This window comes from Neofelis nebulosa, chromosome X (genome assembly GCF_028018385.1).
Source record: "Neofelis nebulosa isolate mNeoNeb1 chromosome X, mNeoNeb1.pri, whole genome shotgun sequence".
Lineage (NCBI taxonomy): Eukaryota > Metazoa > Chordata > Mammalia > Carnivora > Felidae > Neofelis > Neofelis nebulosa.
Window position 1 is genome coordinate 36697020 of NC_080800.1, and position 10719 is coordinate 36707738.

Sequence of the window (10719 nt, forward strand, 5' to 3'; positions counted from 1 at the left end):
TGTCTAAGGATACTTCGCTTAGCCTTGGTCCTAAAGATTTTCTATTTTTCCTAATAATTTTATAATTTTACATTGAAATCTATGATCCACTTTGCATCCGTTTTTAAGGTGTGAGGTTTAGGTTAAGGTTCCCTTTTTAATCGATGGATGTCCAGTTGCTCTAGCACCATTTGTTGAAAAGACTCTCCTTCCCTTGTTGAAATGCCTTTGCAACTTTGTCAAAACTCAGTTGACCATCCTTGTGTGGGTCTCTTTTGGGTTCTCTTCTATTTCATTGATCTATGTGTCTATCCCTCCACCAATACCATACTGATTCCATTACTTCTAGCTATATAGTAAGTCTTAAAATTTGGTAGAGTGATTCCTCCCACTTTATTCTTTTTCAAATTTGTTTTAGTTATTCTAGTTCCTTTGTCATTTCACATAAATTTTAGAATAAGCTTTTTTTAAAAATTATTTGATGTTTTATTTATATTTCAGAGAGAAACAGTGCATGAGGAAAGGAGGGGTAGAGAGACAGAGACAGAATCTGAAGCAGTCTCCAGGCTCTAATTTGTCAGCACAGAGCCCAATGTGGGACCTGAACTCACGAACTGTGAGGTCATGACCTGAGCCAAAGTCAGACGCTTAATTGAGCCACCCAGGTGCCCTCTTTTCTTTCCTTTTTTTTTTTCTTTTTCTTTTTCTTTTTCTTTTTTTTTTTTTGAGTAATCTCTATGCCCAACGTGGGGCTTGAACTCACAACCCCGAGATCAAGAGTCACATGCTCTACCAACTGAGCCAGCCAAGCGCCCCTAGAATAAGATTTTCTTTACAAAAAATCTGGCTGGGGTTTTGATGGTAATTGTGCTGAACCTCTAGATCAATTTGGGAGAGAATTGACGTCTTTACTATTTTGAGTCTAAAACATATGTATATATTTATAAATCTTTAAGTTTATTTTTATTTTGAGAGAGACAGAGAGAATGTGAATGGGGGAGGGGCAGAGAACAAGAGAGAATTCCAAGCAGACTCCATGCTGTCAGCACAGAGCCCGATGTAGGGCTCGAACTCACAAACTGTGAGATCATGACCTGAGCTGAAATTGAATCGGACACTTAGCCAACAGAGCCACCCAGGCACCCCGAGTCTAAAACATATTTTTAAGTTGTGAACTCAGAATATCCAGCCAACAGGAAAAATCATCTGCCACTTCCTACACGGAGCACTCCTATTTATTCATCCTAGGATTAAGCTCCTTGTGTGGAGCATGTCCATGGAGCAGGTGCCTCCGTGAAGGAAGGCATTTTGTGAAGGAAGTTCATGTAGGAATATATGAAGGAGCCCATCTGCTACTCATGATAGCCTAGGTATTTCAGAGCAACCCTTCTGCTGAAGACAACCCTAAAAATGCATGTAAATTTAATGCAGGCATTCCCCTTCTGATCCAGTAAGCACCTTCTGGAAAGTTTCCTGTTAGGAACGGAGACAGAGGCTTCCCAAAAGTCAAGTCAGTAACGATGCAGAAAATACAATATTCAGTTAATCTCGAAGAAACCTTACACCTTTTTAGTTTCATCTTCTTAAAACTCATCATTTTGAGAGTACTTGGGAGTCTTACTTGAATATTAATTCTCGGCATGCGTTGAACTTAATTACCATAATGTCCCAGAATTTTAATAACAAAATTTTAATGTCAGTTTTCATCAGGGGAACGATGTCCTTGGATTGTACTGTGGTGACTTCCTGTAGAACTTCTTTAATTGGCATACACTCGGGCAAAGCCTTCTTTTTCACAGGAGGCACAGAAGCTACCGTGTGCAATTTGTAAGTCTGTTTATTCTGTGGATTTCTTTTTCTTTTTTTTAATGTTTTTTCATTTTTGAGAGAGAGCGTGTGTGCGCGAGTGGGGGAAGGGCAGAGAGAGAGTATCTGAACCAGGCTCTGCACTGTCAGCATGGAGCTGGACGTGGGGCTCGACCCCATGAACTTCAAGACATAACCTGAGCGGAAATTAAGAGTCAGAGGCTTAACTGACTGGGCCGCCCAGGCATCCCTGTTCGGTGGATTTCTAAGAGATCTGCAATGCTAACAGTATTTCTTGTAATAGGACCTGGGGAATAAATTTATTTTGGGTATCAGTGTCATAAATAGGCTTTGTTTCTAAGAAACATGTTTTTCTCTTGTGAGCAACAAAAATTATACAAGTTTTCACTTCGGCCTACTCCTAGAAATGAAGTCTGTGGCATTTATTAACCATACCCCGGTTGAATCTTAGCCTACTCATTTGTCTCTTCCAACTTTTTTCATTTTCTTCCACGGGCATCTGAAACTTGCCTCCAAATTTTGGAGGGAAATAAGGTATAAATATATAAAGTGAAATTTAATGCTATTTTTTGTCTGTTTCAGTTTCTTATCATAGGAAGGAATATCTTGATATGGGAATTGAGACTTAACAATGATAATAAAAAATAAAGTATGTGTCGATTCAATTTTGGCAGGGTAGCAATCTAGGTAATCCTATTTATTTCCTGCTTTGGAGTCGGGTGGGGTACAGCTCTTGGATTTCATCTAATTCTCTAGGGAAGTTGGGTTTATATTCCTATCTGTGGCTTTCCAAAAACTAGCTTATCAAGACTGGATGACCCCTATGATTGTGTTCTCTACTGGGAGAGAGCTGACAGCTAATGAGTTTTGTTGTGTGGACACAGCTATATAGGCTTATATGTTTTAGTGATCAAGCAGTCAAAGCAAAGGTGTTTTTTAAAGACATTTAGTAACAGAAGGTAAGGATGTATTTGGTAACAGCTCTGTTGAAAACCCTAAGCAAAGAGAGGAACTGGTGTCACCCATGGTCAAATTAGTATTTTGTCTTTCTTTTTTAAAAAATTTTTAACATTTGGGATGCCTGGGTGGCTCAGTCAGTTGAGCCTCCGACTTTGGCTCAGGTCATGATCTCACGGTCCGTGAGTTTGAGCCCCGCATCGGGCTCCGTGCTGACGGCTCAGAGCCTGGAGCCTGCTTCGGATTCTGTGTCTCCCTCTCTCTCTGCCCCTCCCCCAGTCATGCTCTGTCTCTCTCTGTCTCAGAAATAAACATTAAAAAAAATTAAAAAAATTTGTTTTAATGTTTATTTATTTTTGACAGAGGGTGAGAGAGAGAGAGAGAGAGAGAGAGAGAACATGAATGGGGGAGGGGAAGAGAACAAGGTAAAGAGAGAGAGTCCCAAGCAGGCTTCTCACTGTCAGCACAGAGCCCAACACAGGGCTTGAACTCATGAGCCCTGGAATCACGACCTGAGCCAAAATTGGATGCTTAACCAATTGAGCCACCCAGGCACCCTGGTACTTTGTCTTCTCTTAGATGTTTTCCATTCTCTCCCAGTAGAGGAAGTATGGAGTGTTCCTGTTTAGGGCCTGACCTCCTAGCTATGCCTTTCTCAACCACTTAGGGCTGTGGTGGCCTCTCACCTATGAATGCATTATCTGTATTTCCCTTTCTCCTGGATCATTCCCTTCACATCATCCACCTCAAAGCCTCATCTTTTTTTTCCTTTTTTTAAAAACATTTATTTATTTATTTTTGAGAGACAGAAACAGAGCACAAGATGGGGAGGGGCAGAGAGAGGGGGAGGCACAGAATCCGAAGCAGGCTCCAGGCTCTGAGCTGTCAGCACAGAGCTGGACGTGGGGCTTGAACCCACGAGATCATGACCTGAGCTGAAGTCAGACACTTAACCGACTGAGCCACCCAGACGCCAGTTAGACCGATCACAGGCTTACTCTTTGAAGTAACTAAGATATCTGAAGGACTGACTACATATTAAAGATACTAAAACATATTACAAAGCCTCAATTATTAAAACTCTCAAAAATAATAAAATAAACATGTCTCTCTCTAGCTTGTGACTCCGTTTTCCTCTAGCCGTCCCCCTGCAAAACCTCATTGTTGGCCACATTGGAGACTGTTAGCTATCCTCTCAATGTGCCCAGCTACATGACACTACCCAGCCTCCCTTGCAGTTAGAGGTGGTCATGTGACCCAGATTTTGCCAAAAATGGCATGAGTGAATGATGTGTGCCCCTTTTGCACTGACACATGAAAACAGCTGGCTCAGTCAGTAGAGCATGTGACTTTTTTTTAAAGTTTATTTATTTTGAGAGAGAAAGAGAGCACAAGCAGGGGAGGGGCAGAGAGAGAGAGGGAGACAGAGAATCCCAAGAAGGCTCCATGCTGTCAGTGCAGAGCCTGACATGGGGCTTGAGCCCACAAACTGTGAGATCATGGCCTGAGCCGAAACCAAGAGATGGACCCTTAACCCACTGAGCCATCAAGCTGCCCCTAGCATGTGACTCTTGTTCTCAGGGTTGTGAGTTCGAGCCCCACATTGGACACAGAGCTTACTTAGAAAAAAATAGATAGCACACCATATTGTTCCATACCTCTTTTCTACTAAACAATATATAATGGGAAATTTTGCATGTCAATACACAGAATCCATTCTTTTTTACAGTTGTGTAACCAGAATATTCTATTGTGTGGCTATACCATAATTATGCAACTATCCTATTGATGAACATACAGGTTGTTTTCCATCATTTGCTATTTCCAACAATACTGCATTGAATGATGAATTTTGTACACAGAAGTATATTCATTAAGAAAAAAAAAGTATATCCATTGAAATTTGGGTACATATGGTCAAGTTTCCTACAGGAGTTGTATCAATTTGCACTGCCACCAGCAGCATACAAGAATGCTTCTTTTTCCATAGTTTTGTGTATGAGCGCATTGGCAAACTTATATTTTGGCTAATGTAATTGATACTGTTTTTTTAGCTGGATAGTTTTAATTTATAGTTCTCTTCTGAGTGAGCTCAAACACCCTCCCATATGTTAAAGGGCTATTTGTATTTCTTTTTCTGTTAACTATTCACAATGATTTTGGCCGTTTTTTCTTTTGTGTTATTGGTCTATTTCTTTTTTTTTTTTAATGTTTATTTTTTAGAGAGAGAGAGAGAGACAGAGCACAAGCAGGGGGAGGGGCACAAAGAGAGAGAGAGAGAGAGACAGAGCACAAGCAGGGGGAGGGGCACAAAGAGAGAGAGAGAATTCCCAAGCAGGCTCTGTGCTGTCAGAGCAGAGCCTGACTCGGGGCTCAGTGTCACGAAACGTGATACAATGTCCTGAGCTGAAATCAAGAGTCAGTCACTCAACCGACTGAGTCACCCAGATGCCCCCCCCCATTTGTTTTTAATTAAGTAATCTCTACGCCCAACCTGGGGTTCAAACTCACGACCCCGAGATCAACAGTCACATGCTTTACTGACTGAGCCAGCCAGGTGGTCCTGAGAGTTGTTTTTGTTTTTTTATTTTTTATTTTATTTTTTATTTTTGGGACAGAGAGAGACAGAGCATGAACGGGGGAGGGGCAGAGAGAGAGGGAGACACAGAATCGGAAACAGGCTCCAGGCTCCGGGCCATCAGCCCAGAGCCCGACGCGGGGCTCGAACTCACGGACCGCGAGATCGTGACCTGGCTGAAGTCGGACGCTTAACCGACTGCGCCACCCAGGCGCCCCGTTTTTGTTTTTTTAAATGTGTACTTTATTTCATCTTTTCTTTTAGGGCTTCCGAATATTAAGCCATATTTCTTTTTTACTCCAACATGTCATAAAAGAATTCTCCTGTGTTTTCTTCTTATAATTATATTTCTACCTTTACGGTTTTATTTTCACATTTTTTTTTTATTAATTTGAAGTTTATCTTGATATATGATAATGGTGTGTGGATCCAACATTTTTTTTCTATATGACCCAACACCATCTATTGAAACATCTATCTTTTCTACACTGCATTTGTTAGCATAAGCCTGAAGTGTTGTAATGAGGAGGCTCTGAAATACAACAGCTTAAGATAGAAATGACTTCTCTTACCTACCATTTCAGAATTCATATTCTCAGGTCAGTGGGTGACTTTTGCTCTCAGTCATTCAGGATTGAGGTTCCTTCCAGTTTACTTCTCAACTTCAGGGAAGTAGTTCTCAAAATGTGGTCTCTAGACCAGCAGCATCAGCACCGCCTGGGAATTTGTTAGAAATAGAAATTCTTAAGTATCACCCCAGACCTGTTGTATCCAAAACTCTGCAGATGGAGTTCAGCCATTTGTGTGTGTGTGTGTGTGTTTAATGTTTTATTTATTTTTGAGAGAGAGACAGAGTACAAGCAGGGGAGGGGCAGAGAGAGAGGGAGACACAGAATCCGAGGCAGGCTCCAGGCTCTGAGCTGTCAGCACGGAGCCCAATGGGGGACCTGAGCTCAGGAACGGAGAGATCATGATCTGAGCTGAAGTCGGATGCTTAACTGACTGAGTCACCCAGGTGTCCCTAGCCATTTGTGTTTTAACAAGCTCTCTGGGGATTCTGATGTCTGCTAACATTTGGGAACCGGTGATTTAGGACATTGTCCTCATCTGTGTGGTTCAAATAAACCTGATTTGCAGACAGAAAAAAAAAAAAAGAGGTTGGAGGAGGCACTCCAGCTGTTTTCATGTGTCAGTACAGAAGGGGCACACATCACTCATGCCATTTTTGGCAAAATATGGGTCACATGACCACCTCTAACTGCAAAGGAGGCTGGGTAGTGTCATGTAGCTGGGCACATTGAGAGGATAGCTAAGAGTCTCCAATGCGGCCAACAGTGATCAGATGCAAAACTCCCATTATACAAATATGGTTACTTCTGGAATTTCTACTGTGTTAACACTGGCTTTTTTTTTTTTAATGTTTATTTTATTATTTTTGAGAGAGAGCATGCACACTCATGAGCGGGGAAAGGCAGAGAGAGGGAGACATAGGATCTGAAGCAGGCTCTGTGCCCATTGCAGAGAGCCTGATGCAGGGCTCAAACTCATGACCTGTGGGATTGCGACCTGAGCCAAAGTTGGACACTTAACCGAGCCACCCAGGTGCCCCAACACTGGCTTTTTTGAGTCATATGCTAGGACCACATAGTTTTAATAATTGAGGCTTTGTAATATGTTTTAGTATCTTTAATATGTAGTCAGTCCTCCAGTGCTCTTTTTTTTAAGAGTTTTGTTTTGCTCTTCTTGCTTTTTTTTTCTTTTTTTGAAGATCTTATGGAAAAAAAAAGATTTTATTTTTAAGTAATCTCTACATTCACCATGGGGCTCAAAGCCTCAAGCCTGAGATCAAGTTGCGTACTCCACTGACTGAGCCAGCCAGGCACCCTTTGCTTGCTTATTTTTTAGAAACAGCATTCACAGGGGCGGCTGGGTGGCTCAGTTGGTTATGCATCTGATTTTGGCTCAGGTCATGATCTCATGGTTCATGGGTTTGAGCTTCACATCCGGCTCTGCACTGACAATGTGGAGCCTGCTTGGGATTCTCTTTCTCCCTCTCTCTCTGCCCCCCCACCCCAATACATAAATAAACAAACAAAATCCCCCACCATTTATAGTCATTTTTTCTAGTTCTAGAAATTTTTCAGGTTGTTTTGGAATGGTGTTAACTTATAAACTAATTTAGGGATCATTGACATTTAAGATGACTCTGTTCAAGTTGTCTTTTTGTAACCCGTAGTGTTTTTAATGTTTTCTTTATATACATCTTGCACAGTTCATATGAAGTTTATTTCTGTGTATTTTGTATTATTTGTTGCTATTATAAGTGAGGTATCTTCTTCCATTATATTTTCTAGCTGGTAATTGTATATAGGAAAGCTGTTGGTTTCTGTAAATTTTACCTTTTGCTACCTTATTGAATTATATCATTTGTAGTAGTTTCTTGGTTGATTCTCTTGCTTTTCCAGGTATATGATTATGTCATGTACAAATAGTAATAGTTCTGCTTCCTCCTTTCCAGTTATTAGACCTGTAATTGGGGGAGGGCAACACTAGCTAGGTTATGTTTCTTTTATTTATTTATTTATTTATTTATTTATTTATTTAAATTGCAGAAATGGTACAATTTATTAAAGATATACTAGGTACTGAAATCATTCAAATAATATATAAAGTAATTCTAATTCTTCCTTAAAACTATCCTATCAGACCTCCGATTTGTTTCTCTTGTCCAATCACCTCAGTTGGTATCTCCATTATAATGCTAAAATAATAACTGTGAATTCTTCCGGTGTTTGCCGTTAAGCGTGATGATGGAATAATGTTAAGGGTATTAGTCCATTCGTATTTTGAATTTTTTGAAATGTTTTATTTATCTTTTGAGGCCGAGAGACCACAAGAGGAGGAAGGGCAGAGAGAGAGGGAGACAAAGAATCTGAATCAGGCTCCAGGTTCTGAGCTGTCAGCATAGAGCCCGCCGTGGGTCTCGAACCCACAAACTGTGAGATCATAACCTGAGCTGAAGTCTGATGCTCAACCCGCTGAGCCACCCAGGCGCCCCCGTATTTTGAATTTTGAGTTTTGATCAGCCTCTGCAGAAATGATTATATGTATTTCCCCCCTAGATTTATTAATATACATACGTATTTTCATAGATTTTATAGTATTCAAAGGATGGGATACTCTTCATCATCTGAACTAAAGAACTGAATAGTAGCGGATACCAATAGATACTTGTATCTTCCCCCTTTTCCCTGACCTCTCCAGGGCCGTTCCTCCATTTCCTTACGTGGCTTGATTTTTCACCTACTCATTCAGGCCAAAGGCTTAGAAGTCATTCCTTTTTTCTCTTTCTCTCGTACCTTCATCAGCACCTCTCATAAGTTCTACTTCCAAACCTGACCACTTCACCATCACCACTGCTAAAACCCCAGTCCAAGTTAACCTCCTTTCTTTCCCGAACGGCTATAACTGGCTTGTTCGCTGGTCTCCCGGCCTCCGTTATGGCTTAGAAGATTCTACCTGATTGGGTTCCTCCCATCATCCACTGCGTGTTCCTCTCATACCAACTTCCTTTCACGTTCATCCTTCCTTCTAGAACTTCCCTTCTTCTCATGGCTGACTCCTGCTCATCCAGGTCTCAGCCCAAATGTCGCCTCTTCAGAGGTCCTGACATTCTTAGCTAGCTACTCTAAAGTACCAAGGAAGGAAAAAGCTGTGTAACCTCTGACAGGGCCCTGAGCCAGTGCCTTGTCTACAAAATGCGGGGCAGGAGCTGCGGAGGCTGATGACTCTTCTTTTTTTTATATATAATTTATTTTGTAAGTTTATTTATTTTTTGAGCAACAGAGGGAGAGCACACGCAGGGAGGGGTCAAGAGAGAATTTCAAGCAGGCTCCACGATGTCATGCAGAGCCCAATTCTGAGCTCGAACCCATGAGCTGTGAGATCACGACCTGAGCTAAATCACGAGTAGGACGCTTAACCGACCAAGCCACCCGGGCGCTCCTGAAATCAGTTTCTTGGTTTAAAATTCTAACTGCCTATTTTACTGTTAAAAAAAAAAGATCTCCCTCTCTCTCTCTCACACACACACACACACACGTTCACACACACACACACATACACACTCCTCTCAGGAATGTGGAGAGCATCTGGCTGTGGTGACACTGTGTTATCTTAGTGCCACTATGATGGAGGTGAGCCCATTACACAGAAAGATCAAGAACCAGTGGCTCAACAATAAGTACCACCACTCTTGAGTTTAAGTTTTCTCTGTGAGCCTGACATTGCTCTCCCTAGTTCTTGCAAGCACCCTGATGTTAAGGAATTATGGTGGTTTTCTTTAAGTGTGATAATGGTAGTACAATTACTTCTTTTGAGGGGGATTCTTTGTGTGTGTGTGTGTGTGTGTGTGTGTGTTTATAGTTTATTTATTTTGAGAGAGGGAGAGAGGAAGTGTGCTCATGTGTGCATGAGTGTAAGCAGGGGAGGGGCAGGGAGAGAGGGAGAGAGAGAGAATCCCAAGCAGGCCGCCCCCCCCCAACTCTTAGCACAGAGCCCGATGTGGGGCTTGATCTTATGAGCTCTGACATCATGACCTGAGCTGAAATGAAGAGTTGGATGCTTAACCAACTGAGCCACCCAGTCGCCCCTTGAGGGGGATGCTTGCCTTTGAGAGACACATATTTACCAACAAAATGAAGTGATGTCTGGAATTTGCTTCAAAACAATCGAGGGGCAGAAGTGGGTCAGAGTATAGATGAAACAAGGTTGTCCATGAGTTGACATTTGTTGAAGCTGGATGGTGGGTAAGTCTTTTTAAAAAGATTTCCTCAGGATTGGGGCACCTGGCTGGCTCAGTCGGTCGAGATCTGACTCTTGTTTCATCTAGACTCAGGTTGTGATCTCATGGTTTGTGGGTTCAAGCCCTCCATTGGGCTCTACTGACGGTGTGGAGTCTGCTTGGGGATTTTCTCTCTCCCTCTCTCTCTGTCCTCCCCTGCTTGAGTGTGCATGCGCTCTCTCTCTCTCTCTCTCTCTCAAAAATAAACTTAAAAAAAAATTCCTTTAGGAGAAATTCCCAGGACTGGGGTTATGGGTCAAAGAATGGGATCATTTATGGGTTTTACATTGGATTATGGCATTGATTCCTCTCCACGCTGCTAGTGGTGGGTGATCGCCGTGTGTGTCCAAACTCCAGTGTATGGATCCTGAAGCACATTCCCCTTCTCCCAATGTAAACTATTTGAAAAACAGGCAAAGGACACGCTTGTTTCAGCCCGCTGTGGGGGCTAAAGGAGCACTGCAGAAGGCTGATAGTAGCAGAATGTGGACTTTGCGGCTCAAAACGATGCTTGGGACCAGCCCCGTGGTTGGGG

The 10719-nt window shown here is 42.1% G+C and overlaps 1 non-coding gene across 1 annotated transcript; it reads right to left on the reverse strand.

Moving 5' to 3' along the window:
* Positions 1 to 717: 717 nt before the first annotated feature.
* On the reverse strand, positions 718 to 790 carry TRNAK-CUU (transfer RNA lysine (anticodon CUU)). Its single transcript has one exon. It is a non-coding gene; the product is annotated as a tRNA-Lys (tRNA).
* Positions 791 to 10719: the final 9929 nt, after the last annotated feature.